We start from the raw sequence: 15,866 nt of genomic DNA, 5'->3' as shown, positions 1-15,866 counted from the left end.
GGTCGCAGGTTCGAATCCTGCCTCGGGCATGGATGTGTGTGATGTCCTTAGGCTAGTTAGGTTTAAGTAGTTCTAAGTTCTAGGGGACTGATGGCCACAGATGTTAAGTCCCATAGTGCTCAGAGCCATTTGAACCAGCCAGACAGCTGGGGTACACTAATTTCGTCCCGGGGGGTACGGGGTGGCGGCAGGAAGGGCATCTGGCCACCCCTTAACATTAACCATGCCAAATCCGTTCCCAACCATGCCGACCCTGCGAAACCGTGGGATAAAAGCACCAGTGAAAGAAGATTGGGTCTGCCTTAGAGCTGAAAAATGGTGCGTCAGTTTTACTTTTCAAGACGTCTCGATTTTTAATTCGGCAAACGCCCTGACCTTAGCTAATGAATAGTCTTTTGTGGTTTCGTGAATTTCGTTATATTTACGTCTATACAGTATAGAGCATATTTGAATGTCAGACGTGGAAATTTAAAGACAGCATTCTACTTCATTGATTGCGTCTGACATGTGAAAATTCGCCACAAAGGTCAGTAGCAAGCTTCTGTATCAATCTGTACTGCAAGTCGATATCAGATATTAACTTGATAAAACTGGTCCATGTGTTACAGTACATATCGTGATGCACATCACACTTCGCCATTTATAAACGATGTCAAATCATGAATCGAATGGCATAAGCAAGTGACTTAATATGATAGCGGTGTGCTCCTGTCTGTGCGCGGCTCACTAATAGAAGTTCTGATCATTTCTTAACAGGGAGAAACTAATAAGCACAGCAGTATTTTACAGGATCCACGTCATATGAAGCAGCTGGTCATGAACGAAATACATTAGTAACCAATATCCATCAAATAATCTATTTACATTCTTGAGTAAGCTAGGCACCTACATTTTCGGTAACTATTTTTAGATATCATGTATACAAAACTAACCCTCACCCGTAGACAAAGTCGCGAACACACGCCAGTGCGATAGCACTCGACTTGGAGTTAAGCCGGGTCAAATAATGGTGGTGGAAAATGTACACTGCCAGTATTTGGCCGGCAAGCGGAGAAGATGTGGTGGTGGGTGGTTAAATTCCATACCACAGCGACTCGTGACACAGTTGAATGAGGACGTGAAGTTCAACGATCCCCTTCGTGCTATTCGCTATGTACCGGCACCGAGTTTCACCCTCTCCGTTCCCTTCATCCATAAAAACACAAACTCAGCACTATACAGTTACCCGCACGACACAGATGATACACTTGAAACTTCATCATGAGTGGGAGAAAGGCAACTCCGTTGGGTTCTTGCCTAGAACGGCGATGCAAGAGTCCTGAATCTGCTCCCCTAGACTCATTTACCTGAGTATCGGACTACCCTGATACAAAACTAAGAAAGACCCTTCACAAACGAAAGAAACTGTCTCCAAGCAACAAACGATTCTGCTGTGAGAATAAAACGCGACACGTGATATAAAAACTACGTATAACTTGTTTAAGTAGCACAGCTGAAGATGAAAATAACGGCAAATCATTTATTAACAGGTACTGAAACTACGCAGAAAGATCGCAGTGTATTTTAAACATGTAGATAATTTCTTCCTTTACGCTTTTCCATCGCACAAATACAAGAACAAGTGTTATAGACTGTAATTAAGGGAGGGAAATTAGGGTTTAACAACGAGGTCATTAGAGACGGAACACTAGCTCGGATCGGATAGAGCAAGCGTCGGTAAGGAAAGAAGAAGAATAAATCATATCCGCATCCGCCTTAGTCAAATTGGAGAAACTATGGAAACCCTGAACCAGGATGGCTGGCCGGTGATACGAATACCAGTCTTCATGAATGTACGTTCTGTTGGCTAACGACTCCGCCATCTCGCTCTGTTAATATATGGAACTCATAAAGCACTTTTCTGTAAAGGAAAGTGCACTGCGTTGCATACACGTCCGCCACCTTAGCCTCTTCGTTGACAATACGGGCAACTATAAGGCTCGTCTCTATAGTTTTATAACAAGTGTGTAGTTCTCTACAGCTCCAACCGTTGGTATTGGATGCGAATTGCTGAAGCTTCAACTGTACATGGCTCCGTATCTTCTCATATTTTTATACATTACACTCGTTTTCCTTATGCTTTTAATACGTTGCTCGGGCTGACGTTGTAGTCTTTGTGACTAGCTGCAGTTCGAATTCGGCAAGGGGAACGTTTCTGGAAAATGTTGGCTCGGTTAAAGCCTGACGAACGTTTGCAAAATCTTAACGTGGTTAAAGCGCTCCTTCTCTAATCACAATTATTTTACGTAGTCCACCATTACATTCCGCAGTCCATTCACATGCTGATAATCAGACACACTCTTCTTCGCTCCGTGACTTGGATTTTCTTTTGATTAACGACAATTTCAACTGTAGCAACTCTGACTAATCATATTATGGACCTCGATGCAGTACGATTTGTATCAGAATAAAGTAATAAATGTCTGATAACAGATTTCGAGCAGACAGGCTGTGTGTACTTCTTAATACCAAGACCCCTTAGTAACTGCGCGAGTCAAGAAAAACAAAATACTAGAGTTCGGAGATTCATTAGAGAGCTTATGTAGCGCCCAAGGACTGCTCAGAAACGCTCTCATTAAGAGCCCGATCCCTTCAAGAGCGCGAGCGAGGGGTAGGAGGCAGGACTTCGGAAGTCCTACAAAAAATTTAACCCACGGTTAAAACACTTGGGATAAGAAAAACACTAGCCAACACCGTCACTACTCCTGAAGTACTGTACTTAGATAAGATCGTTATTAAAAAAAAAACCATAATGTACGATCAGCTCCAAAAAAAGTCAAAAGAATGGCAAAAATCTGAAGGAAGTTCAACACGCTTTTCTCTTTTCATAAACATTAATGTGCTCTACTGAAGTGACCAGGAAATTCTTCTGCAGACTGTAGCAAAACACAAACTTAATATATTTACTATTTCCTGCGTATAACAGAAATGTTCGTCTTCCTAAAAAGGTATTAACAAAATATTAATTCCCCAAGCATGACCTGTTTACACAATACGTGGGATAGTATGGACTGGAATTCTACGGAATTTACTTTTTTAACAGTACAGAACCAATTCGAATCATGGCTGCTTTTCCTAAATACCTCAGTTCCACAGTGCAAAATGTTATAGCCGTATTTAGTTCCTACCTTTTACCCAGCAGTTAAGCATCGTTCTACGCACTGTCGAAAAGGGTCAAATACCCTCTTATTTTACTGTAAAAATGCTTTTGCAGCCTTCCATTAGTACCAATACGTACGAACAGTGTAATAATATTGTTAAAATATGCCACTGCCGACAAATTTTGTTATTCTAGTTGCTCTTGTGTAAACTACTGACGAGAAATATGTTACTCTATAATGGAATGTACTTCGAACAAGGAGTAAGTTGCTTCGAAATACCTTATACTGCCTGAGAAGGTACACTTGTGTTACAGTTCTGCTAATCTCTCAATGGTACTATACAAGCACGCCATAAGTACCTGCAGAATACTTGAAATCTTTCAATAGTAACTGCTTCAGGTATCGCACTGCAACAGGCTCAGACAAACAGAATAAACCAGTGTGTCACTTGTTCCTAGTATTCTCGCAGCATCAAATTAATAAAAAAAAATCTATATTCCAACGATAACCTCCACCATACTCTCCAGGACAACTTCCTGACGAGGAAAATGGAGATTATTGTGAGATGTTAGAGTCTTTATTCTCGACAATAATGCCAAAAATATTTCATAAAGTTATCGTCGCGAGAAACTTAATTCCCATGAATAAGCCAGCAGTTTAACAGCACCGTGTTAACGAGCAGAGCCACGGATTCCACTCAGTACTCTCTAACAAAACGGTCTCTATAAGTATTAATTTGATGTGACCAGTCCAGCAAAACTTGTAAATAAGCGCGAAGACGATTAAAACTTGAATGAAGCAAACTAAAAAAAATATGTGGTACTTCCACGCAAAGTACATTGTTCTACCCACTAATGTCTCAATATTATATGGTCAATAATCGGTCATTCCGGTCCCTTAATGGTGGCCTTCGAAAGCAGAGCCACTTCTTCTCCTAAAAGTAAACTCCATTCACAGGCCCTAGGAGGTCCATCGTTACCGACCGACCGCCGTGTCACCTCCCGCCAATGGCGTCATTGAATGCGGTATGGAGGGAGTTGGGATCAGCACACCGCTCTCCCAGCCGCTGTCAGTTTTCGATAGTTAATCACGTGTTCTATAGATCATTTGAACGCTTCTTTTATCCAACCGATGTGGAATGAGTAGGTTTTCAGGTATTAATGTTAAGATTAACGAACACATTTTTCAGTCCTACTCATGAAAGTACACTTAAAACAAAGTGTTCTTTTTTTACTGGCTATCAGTTCTTAAACAGAAATTCGTCAATGGAGGAGGAGGAGGAAATAGGAGTTGACCAGGACAAATGATTTTAAGTCAGTTTTAAAAACTTGGTTTGCTACCCGTCAGACATTTTATAGTATTGGACAAATGATCAAAGCTTTTTTTTGTTGCATACTGAACTCCTTTCTAAGTCACTGACAGTCTCATTAATGAGTAATATAGGTATTTTTCTTTCTAGTGTTGTAGGTACGAACATCACTGTTCTCAAGTTGTGGTAGATTATTTATAAGAATTTCACAAGCGAATATGTGTATTGTGACGGCGCAGTTCAAATGTCTATCTCCTTGACGAGGTACCTACATAATGTCTGTGGGTGAATACCACATATTTTCTCACTGCACTCTTTAGTGCAATCAATACTTTGTTTCTAAGTGATGAGTTACCCCAGAAAATTATTCCATAAGACATTGAGTGGAAATATGCGAAATATGTCAGGAGGTTACTTCGATTTATTCGAAGATTAGCAATTATAGGAATAGAAACTTCATTGTCTGGAGAGGTCAGTAATATGATTCTTACAGTGCAAGTTTTCATCAGTATCTACACCCAAAAACTTAGAGCATTCTACCCTATTTACTGACTCCTGATCATGTGCTACGTCAATGATTGGTATGACTTTATTCGTTGTACAGAATTGAATATAGTTTTTTTTTTAAAAAAAAATCGTCTGTCTCGTACAAGTAACTTTTCGATATTAATTGCGAGGCCTTTACAATCCCTCTTGACGGTACTGTGGGTCAAGACCATATCCGCGCTGACCGCTTGAGTCTCGCAAGTGGACATTAGAAGCACATAGCCGTATTACGAAGACGCGCTGAAAAGTAGTGCTTATGAAATATTTTTGTGAAAACTCTTAAAGATACTCAAATAAAACAAACTTTGTTAACATTCTACATTTTTATTCTTCATTTCTATACATCTGCAGCCTTTTGCCGATAGAGGACTCCGAATTGTAGACTATAACATGGTAGCGTGGTTGGTTGGTTGGTTGGTTGGGGGAAGGAGACCAGACAGAGAGGTCATCGGTCTCATCAGATTAGGGAAGAACGGGGAAGGAAGTCGACCGTGCCCTTTGAAAGGAACCATCCCGGCATTTGCCTGGAGCGATTTAAGAAAAATCACGTAAAACCTAAATCAGGATGGCCGGACGCGGGATTGAACCGTCGTCCTCCCGAATGCGAGTCCAGTGTCTAACCACTGCGCCACCTCGCTCGGTCATGGCGGCGTGTAGTGTAACATTGTCGATGCATCAGAAACAACGTGCTGCATTCGAGTTTCGAATTCGAAGGGTTCTTCCGTACATGGAGCGCCTTCTCCTTCAGAATAACAATACCAGACCACACACGAGTGTTAGGTTCACTGTCAGCGATCATTCTCCATACAGTCCCGACTTGGTCCCATCCGATTTTCAACCGTTTCCAAAACTTTAGGAACACCTTCGAGGACTTCAGTACTAGTGATGAAGTGATGCAAGCAGAGGTGATATTGTGACTCGGTCAACAAATTCAAACATTCTATAGTGATGGTATCAGATGTAGAATATTAATAAAATTTGTTTTATTTGAAAAGCTTTAAGATTATTCAAATATGAAATTTTGAGGCATTACATTTTAGCACGCCCTCGTGCGTGATACGAAGTGGAATAATTTCACTGATAAAAAGCGAATATTTGAGGCAGACGGTTCCAGCGGGAAATACTGTGAGGTGTCTTTTATCTGACTGAAAAATACAGCCGGCCGGAGTGGCCGAGAGGTTATAGGCGCTACAGTCTGGAACCGTGCGACCGCTACATTTGCAGGTTCGAATCCTGACTCGGCCATGGATGTGTGTGATGTCCTTAGGTTAGTTAGGTTTAAGTAATTCTAAGTTCTACGGGACTGATGACCTCAGAAGTTCAGTCCCATAGTGCTCAGAGCCTTTTTTTTTTTGTTTGAAAAATACAGTTTTAGAGGATTGAGACAGATGAGATGCTGTGCGGCATCGTAGCCAACTGTTTGCAACAGATACTCAATAACGTGAGGCTAAAATTATCTAGCGAATAGTAGCTGGCGGAATTATGGGAATCACTCGTGAATAAAGGATTCGGGAATCGACTATATGACCGTTACATGCTCTTCAGGTAATCGCAGGGCGAGGTGGTGATGCAGTTAAACTACTGGTTTCGTATTCAGGAGGCACGGGACCCGAAGCCTCTCATTTAGGGTTTTTGTAGTTTCTATAAATAAAATTAAGAGAACTCTCGGATGGCTCTTTCTGTGCGGCCTCTAATGACTAACAGCAATCTTGGTACGGTGCAGTGCAGGGTAACGCTGAGTGGCGCAGGGATAGAAGAGTTCCGACGAATCCGGCGCCCACGCGTCTGCCGGGGCCGCAGTGTGGGTGGCGCTCTGCGAGGTACTTTGCTGCGCCCCCTCCTCCCAACTCTCGACACGTGTATAGCATATAAGCTGTTTTCCAATAACTTCTCTCCGTAAGTGGCATCAACAACGTATAAATTTTTCATGGTGCTCTATGCGACTCTCGCGTCCGTTATTGTATGCGCAGAGGTAAAGACTACACGACTACGGTTGCCATAACATGCGATAAATTAAATTTCTATAATACTTTGGCTTCCGTCACACTGCAAGGATTACTCTCATTACATACTTCCGTTACTGGGGCAAATATTGTACATTTGCACATCAATTAGAAAGCATCAGTACAGAGGCACCCAAGAATTCAGTCAGTGGGGGAGAGTGCTAGATTTGTCACCGATAGGTTCGAACAACATGTAAATGTTACGGAGATACTTCGGTAGTTCAAATGGAAGTCACTGGAGAGGAGGCGACGTTCTTTTTGACGAACGATATCGAGAAAAATTAGAGAACCGGCATTTGAAGCTGACTGCCGAACGATTCTACTGCCGCCAACATATATTGCGCGTAAGGATCACGAAGATATGATACGAGAAATGAGGGCTCGTACAGAGGCATATAGATGGTCGTTTTTCCCTCGACCTATTTGTGAGTGGAACAGGAAAGGAAATTACTGGTAGTACAGGGCACCCTCCGCCACGCACCATACGGTGGCTTGCATCTGTGCAGATGTAGACATAGATGTAGAGGATAGAGTACCTAGGAACACTCGGTGCTTTTTGTTCTTGTGACTGATTTTAGAACAGTATGAAGGAATGACCACTAGAGACCACCATTAGCAGTTTCCATCATTTTCTGCAGGTTTTGTTCTTGTTGTTAGACATGCGTTTGTATTTTGCGCAGCATTGTAAGCATTCTGAGTTCTACACATTCCAGTACGTATCATATATTAAAGCTATCTGGCATATATTGTGTTTTCTCTGCCTTGTGATGTCTGGGTGTTGTGTGCTGTCCTTGGGTTAGTTAGGTTTAAGTAGTTCTACGTTCTAGGGGACTGATGACCATAGATGTTAAGTCCCATAGTGCTCAGAGCCATTTGAACCATTTTTTTGGCATATATTGTTGACTGTTCAGCTACACAATCGGTCAGTAAAATTCTGTAATTGGCTCTGAGCACTTTAAGACTTAACTTCTGAGGTCATCAGTCCCATAGAACTTAGAACTACTTAAACCTAACTAACCTAAGGACATCACACACATCCATGCCCGAGGCAGGATTCGAACCTGCGACCGTAGCTAAAATTCTGTATATTTTTAGAACTATTTATATAACATGTAAACAGTTACGCCACATCAGGTTACCTTCCATTCGGAAGTGGGTGCCCTCAGCGACTGTATGTGACTTATAAATTATAGAGTACGGCAATCAGTCATCCTTTTTAGATTTTATTATGCTAATCCAGATTCTCAATGCGCTATTTTTTATTCTCAATGCATATAAGTCCCTGTTGTTCGGGCGTCAGTCACAGTTCTTTGAATACTACTCAAAGAACTGTGACTGACGCCCGAACAACAGGGACTTACATGCAACGAGAATAAAAAATAGCGCATTGAGAATGGCTAGCTACTAGCCGAAATCTGGATTTGCATAATAAAATCTAAAAATCTAAAAAGGACGACTGATTGCTGCGCTCTATAAGTCACACCATACTTCGTCGGTAGAGTGCTACTTTGCACTTTGAAACAGAAGGAGGTCTTTTACCATGGAACATGTGATACTTGCAATTGAAGTGAGTTTCTTTTGTGTCTCAACAATTTTACCTGTTTTGAAAATGGAAATTTGTGTTAATTTCTAATAGATCCTATTTCAAATCGTAACTGGTTTTTGATAATACTTCCGCTCAATTTGCTTTCACTTACGTATTATTACTGGTGTGTAGTAGAGTAATGATGTACCAGATAGACTATTAAATACAGTACTAACAAAATTTTCTCGACTACAACGCTTTTTAATTTCAACTGAATATTTGGTCCTAGGTACAGGACCACGTTTTCTCATTTGGGTAAAGCTTAACTTTCCGGAGTACTGTTTGTAATTTCAGGAAAAGACTTTAGCATATAAAAAAATAATGCAATAATTTAAAAATGCAGTAAGAAAATATACTAAACTTCAATTACAAGGCTGACTAGAGGCGAAACTTTGAAAACTGTACGGAGATACAACACACTCCCCTACTCCATGAAAAGTTTCTATTCCTCTGGTTGAGCAACCTTCACAAAACAGTCCACTATTTAAGTGGTGCGAGCTTTCATATTACATTTTATATTGTGTACTTTTAAATAAAAAGCTACGTATTAATAAGACAGATTATGTAGGCTGTTCCAGGAGGAATGCTTTACATTCAGGGATGTGACAGGAACTACCACTCGAATCAAAAAAATGTGCTAAACATGGGCTCGAAAATAATTAAATTAAGAATCATGAGCATTTGCTCAGTAGTATAAATGTCTTTCAAAGTAGTGACTATGAGTAAATGCTTATTACTCTTAAATTTGCACTTTAGAACCCATATTTACCGTATATTTTTCTCTTGATTGGTTCGTGCCACCTCCTCTCAGAATTTGGAAAGCAAGTAGCTTGCAGAAGAAAAGATTTGTTTCTTAGTATCTAAGACTAAGAAGTGCTCATAGCTCTTAAGGCACGCATGTTTTATAGACTTCTTTGCTACGAATAATCGTTTCTGTCTAATCCCTGAATATTGACCATTGCTCCCCGGACATCATGTATAGTAAACAGCTTGAGCGCGTAAAAATCAACGAAATCATACTTACGTGAGGAACCTCTAATAATTAACATAAAAGGAACCTCGGAACTCAAGCGTGAGTCAAAGAAGCCTTAACTTGTGCTTATTGTTTCCAGAATGAATCAGCTACTTATAGAGTTTTGTGACGAGGCTTAATCTCAGACACCCTGTGTGTCTGAACACCATGAGAGCAGTTTTTCAAAACACATCGCACACGCTCGCGGCTAACTTTCTGCCATCTGACCTTGAATATCTCCCATGAGGAAATGCTCCGGAGACCAGGGGTTCTGCTGCTCGTGGGCATTAAAAACAGAGGATGAATGATTTTTTCTTCGTGACATTTCCCCATCTTCGTAGTAAACAGCAGCAGGACGTCTCCATGATTTACTCCTTGGTAGGGACGTACAGAAGAAAAGCACGAGACTTTCTGTGGAGTACGAACAGAGCCGACTTTTTGGTAGCGCTATATTTGTCTTCGATGTTTTCATTATCATCATCATCATCATCTAACAAGCTGTTGCGCCTTTCACAGTCTGCATTCCTATGCAATGTGCGGACTCATACGAAGTTAGATAAATTAGTTTACCTGCGTATTCTTTCGGTAATGTAAGAAGACGGTTACGCATTTTTGTAGGTTAAAATACATCAGGGGTCTATCTCAAGTATCTGAGATGTAGGGTATAGGCCTAATGCATATGCTCACCATTCTGTGGAAGCTGTTGTTTACGTTTGGCCGGTATTAGAAGAACTGGATTTTAAATCTGGCTGTTATGAAAACAACTCCAGTAATTTTATCAGCAAACCCGGCTACTGCAAAAAAAAAAAAAAAAAAAAAAAAGCGATTGGCGAAGTAGAAAAATATTCCGACATTATTGTTTCCCAAAGAGTTTGGATGCAGTCATCAAACTGTCGCACTATGTTTTGATTTCACTTAAAAAGCGTGAATGATGCCTCTTTGCATGTATGTGAATTTCTGCGTAACGAAGAAGGCAGATTACCTGTGAACTGATACACAAGAAATAGTATTCTGTAACGTTAGTGTGTCAAAAATGCGAAGATAAATATTTTACGAGCGCAATAAAGCCAACAATGACGACTTCAGGGAAAGAGAAGCAGAACAACACACACACACACACACACACACACACACACACACACACACAGACATAATATGTAATAAGGATATATGCTTACTCTTAAAATGAGAATAAAGTCCTGAAATGCGTCGTTCTACGCACGAAGAAAACGTAAATGGTGCAGTATTATTTAAATCGTTAAAAATTTATTTCTTTAATAATAACGAAATAAGCGGGTTTTAATTTCTCGACAACAGGGTAACTAGTTCTTTTACTGCATTTCCCATCCGAAGAAAGTGACACGAGATTTTTCGCAGATAAATGTCACTATCATTGGTTTAGCTACCCGTAGTGTTTACTATAATATGGAAAGAAAAAGGAATATTTTTAAGCCCGCTGTACATATGTCAAAAACAAAATTTTTTAATTGGCTTTCGGGACGTGCCAATACATGCGTCTCAACAGTGGAATGTCATTTATGACGATACGAACGTAATGACAACCCAACACACAGTCCCCGACAGGAGAAAACCTCTGACCCGAGGGGGAATCGAACCCGGGACCCTTCCCTTAGTAATCCGCCGCGCTGAAAGATAACATGAAATATTATTGCATTTCTCTGCAGTTAAGTGACACGGAGTGGTATGAAGAAAGTATTCTTCCTAATACAATGCAATGCTCTTGAGGTAGACGTTGAAGTGAGCACAGAGACGAACGAAAACGAGTGCACGAGCCCCCTTTTTCCTCACGTAGAGTTGTTCTCAGGGCGAATTTGAGAGGTCTCGGGCAATGAGCGGGCTGGCGAGGCTGACAGGAGATGTTTAAGGAAACTGGAAGAGGATGGGCGCAGCGAGCAGCGGCAAGTGCACAGCCTGCCAAGTCGGAAGTGAGTGCAGGTACGGCCGACCCTGTGGCCAATGCCAAGCTACTGCGCCGCAAGGCCACTGACTCACAACCAGTCCGCCTGCGCTACGACAAACCGAACCGAGCCGCTCTGCGCACCGCGCCGCTACAATTCGGTCAGCTGACACTGGCAAATAAACACGGCGTCTGCTTTTCCCCGGTCTTCCTTATAGAAGCATCCTCCACTGTCTGTGGGTGGGCCATCTACGTCCTCGATTTGCTGTCTTCCACTCCTCCCCGGACATCACAGTACTTTCTACATCTGGCGCTCCGTAGTATTAGACACAGCTCCGCTGTTATTTCCCATGAAACAGACTGGCTCTTGGTTCCCTGGAAGAAATGACAGTCATGCAGTGTAGTGCTCAGCTGCAGTAGTGCAAGTCCCTAAATTGCGTTGGTATTCAACAACTCGGAAGAGCGTGTATAGTAGCAATAAGAGAAACAGGAAGCAATAAAAATTCTTACCATAGATTACTTACATGCGAGGCAGGATTAATTTAAATTTCAGCTGGAGTTTAATGGTTATAATACAGACGCTGAAGTGCACTAATTCAGCTACACGATCCGAATCCATGCGTACCTTCGATCAATGTTGAGATCATCAAGCCTCTACAAGTGAGCCACTGAGGAGGACGTGCCTGTTTTGAACAATAAACTTTCTCTGCGGATAACCTCGAGTAACGTAAAGCGTAGAACATTGCGCTGCGAGACTGAGAGGTAATCCACAAGCGGATCGAATCAGCGTGTCGGATTAATAGTCGTTAGTCTGGTACATTGACCAGTGTGTGTGTGTGTGTGTGTGTGTGTGTGTGTGTGTGTGTGTATGTGTGTGGCGTTTCGCACTTCCGTTTATGGGAATGCTGAGCTGGTTCTCCAACGCGATTTAGAAATGTGACACCGAAACAGAACACGGAAACAAACAGGGCAGAATTTACCCTAACTATATACAAATTCTGTACAAGACATTCAGAATGTCTTCCAGCCACAAAAAATAATGTCAAGTCAACTGTGCGCAAAAGTTCGCTAGGCTTTGACCCTGAAAAGCGGGATAACGCCTGGAAAAAAACTGCAGTGCAACTGGCACGTCCATTTTACAAGACGGGCTCACAGCAGGTTGAGCATTCCGAAACGAATGTTGTAGCGTATTTTCTCAACCTCAGCGCACTTCAAGTCAAAGAACAGAGAGGAGCAATGACGACCGTGCTTAGCAATGAGGTGCGTGAGCAACATTTCTTCCTCATATAATTTTCAATAGTGGGATTCGATCTCTTAGCACAGGCTGCTGAGTAATGGCACGTAAGTCGGTTCAGGGCACATCTGCGAAGTGATCTTTCTTCTAGTATCAAGTAAAGGGGCAAGATGATAGAAAATTGACTCATATTATAGAGAAAGTGCGCTCTAATTCCAATCCAGCCAGGCTGTTCAGATCTGTCATGTTTCCCAAAATCACTCCACAAGGATCCTTTTCTCAAGGTCACATATATCTGTTTCGGTCCAACTGAGCTACTCCTCCTCTTACGATTTAGTCGTTCTAGATGCAGTTTAGTTCAAACAGAAAGATGATGATGATGTTTGGTTTGTGGGGCGCTCAACTGCGTGGTTATCAGCGCCCGTACAATTATCCAATCTTTGCTCAGTCCAATTTCGCCACTTTCCTGAATGATGATGAAATGATGAGGACAACACAAACACCCAGTCATCTCGAGGCAGGTGAAAATCCCTGACCCCGCCGGGAATCGAACCCGGGACCCCGTGCTCGGGAAGCGAGAACGCTACCGCGAGATCAAACAGAAAGAGAGAGCGTTATTTCAGGGTATTTATACAATTATGAGCCGACTTGAGACACTCGTAGATCAATTCGTATAACAGAAAAGGTCATAGAAGGAGAAAGCTGTCGGTGTCAAGTAGATAACTTTGGAAGAGTTGACTCGGGTTTGGGCTACTATACCGAGTATCTCTCCTATGGGTTGTCAGGGCATTTTCTTTGGTGTTTCGGCAAATATTTGCAGTTTTGTTTTTGTAACGGGCAACGGCCTTGCCGTAGTGGATACACCGGTTCCCGTCAGATCACCGAAGTTAAGCGCTGTCGGGCGTGGCCGGCACTTGGATGGGTGACCATCCCGGCCGCCATGCGCTGTTGCCATTTTTCGGGGTGCACTCAGCCTCGTGATGCCAACTGAGGAGCTACTCGACCGAATAATAGCGGCTCCGGTCACAGAAAACATTCATAACGACCGGGAGAGCGGTGTGCTGACCACACGCCCCTCCTATCCGCATCCTCAGCTGAGGATGACACGGCGGTCGGATGGTCCCGATGAGCCACTTGTGGCCTGCAGACGGAGTGCTTTTTTTGTAACGCGTAGCTGGTGTCAGCCCAAACAAATTCTGCTCATACGTCGTTGAGACGACCCCCAGCGCGAACGGAATGCTTCGGTTCATTTCCCGATTTACACAAAATTATTTTTAAATCGGAATTTTTCGTGCCCATTCGATAGACTGCTACCAGGTTAGTCTAGTGCGATATTTCCTTTACCGATATGTATTAACATGAACAGTAAACAACGAAGAATAACCAGTAGTCTAGCAGCGACAGAGCAGCGTGTTTGTGCATGGCGGCAGCGGTCAGCATCAGCCAGGCCGGTGCTATCGATGCTGGAGTACTCGTTATTTCTCGTGTTTCACTGTCCCTGCTAATACATATCGGTAAAACGAATATCGCACCGGACTAGTTTGGGACCGCATGTCGAATGGGCACGTAAAATTACTAAAATTCCACTTTAAAAAATCATTTTGTTTGTAACGAGAAACAAACCGACGTGATCGACAGTATTTGTTTGGGCTGACTCCAGCTACACGTTACAAAAACAAAACAGCAAATATCTGCCGAAACACCAGAGAAATCTCGCTTGACGATTCTTACGAGACACCCTGCATAATATTTTCTTTCTACGAGAAGAATGTTCAGCTGCTCCCCCTCTCTTGCATTTCAAGTGTGGGATTTTGCTTACACAATGCCGAAATTTTTTGTAGGAAAGTACAAGACTATGCGACAAAAACCTCACTTAACAACTCAAAATGAGCTGCACGTCTACGATCGCAGGTTCGAATCCTGCTTCGGGCATGGATGCGTGTGATGTCCTTAGCTTAGTTAGGGTTTAAGTAGTTCTAGGGGACTGATGACCTCAGCAGTTAAGTCCCATAGTGCTCAGAGCCATTTGAACCATTTTTTGAGCTGCGAAGTCTTAAGCCGAAGAAAGTCGAAGCCAGGGTTGCTAGGATGGCACATGTAAGACATGTGCTAACGCAGTTAACGATGAATAAAACACGATTGACGCTGCAACTGAAAACAGGGGCAGATCTGCTGTGGTGAAATAGAATACCGCCATTTTTTTCCAAGCACTCCTCTGCACAGCACATGTGTGCGTGCAAAACTAGTTATTATCATGTACCATCTAAAAAGGAGAAATTAAATAACAACGGTTAGTTTCCTATAGTTACGAAAATTATACTAAATACTGCGGAATGAGTTAGTCACCTGGAATGGAACCGGCTAGAAGAATACATGTATTCGTATATCTGAGTTCGTCGCCTGCACGTAAATTCTGCAAACAAGGCCTTCTGTATTACGTCAGTTTCCGTCAAAAGGGCAGACAATTGAGCAAATAAATAGAAACTGTTGGAATCAGGTTACTACGAAACTACAAGAGGAAAGGTAGAAATGCAGACACTCAATAGCAGATGGCATAGCGAATGCATTCGAAGAACTGCAGCACTGATGTTACAAAGAACCATTTGGTCTGCGTGGGACTAGAAATACGAGGAAGAGCTGCGCGCCTGTTATAGATGAAAGAAAGGGAGTGCGCTACAGTGCATGCGACTGTGGAGTCGCATGTGTTCCCGTAACGAAGGGGCCGATTGTGATTTGCGGAAGTGGAACTATTGTAATTTCCAGTGGGCAAAACTGGCCGCGTCGGGTAGTTCGCTCAGCCGCGAAGAAATGATTCACAAGGGCATCATATGTCATGCTACCGACTCCTCATTGCCACACTCGCGCTGACTAACGTCGATTCGTGCTCGCCGGCTCCGCCTGCTATCGGCCAAGTGCACGCACACCCATTTAACTCGTGACACAGACTGACTTTTGCTGTCCTTAAATCAAGGATAAAGGAACAGAAAAATTGACCTTCGCGGGTAGTCGAAACGCATAGGAGCAGCATAATAATGTTGCATAGTGCCGCTGTTTGCAGGTAAATAAACGCTTTTGCATCGAATTACAATCTATAATGTATAATGGTCTGTGCTCGTGGT

The 15,866-nt window shown here is 42.5% G+C and overlaps 1 protein-coding gene and 1 pseudogene across 4 annotated transcripts in view; one reads left to right on the top strand and one right to left on the bottom strand.

The window, feature by feature from the left end:
* The window catches only part of LOC126183472 (ecdysone-induced protein 74EF), a 692,094-nt gene that overhangs the window by 565,773 nt on the left and 110,455 nt on the right, over window positions 1-15,866 (bottom strand). The gene's annotated exons all lie outside the window — the stretch shown is intronic.
* LOC126185632 (5S ribosomal RNA) lies at window positions 13,584-13,701 on the top strand (annotated as a pseudogene).

The sequence above is a fragment of the Schistocerca cancellata genome, chromosome 4 (genome assembly GCF_023864275.1).
Source record: "Schistocerca cancellata isolate TAMUIC-IGC-003103 chromosome 4, iqSchCanc2.1, whole genome shotgun sequence".
NCBI lineage: Eukaryota > Metazoa > Arthropoda > Insecta > Orthoptera > Acrididae > Schistocerca > Schistocerca cancellata.
The sequence above is the reverse complement of the archived record's forward strand: the minus strand, read 5'-3'. Positions and strand labels throughout refer to the sequence as shown.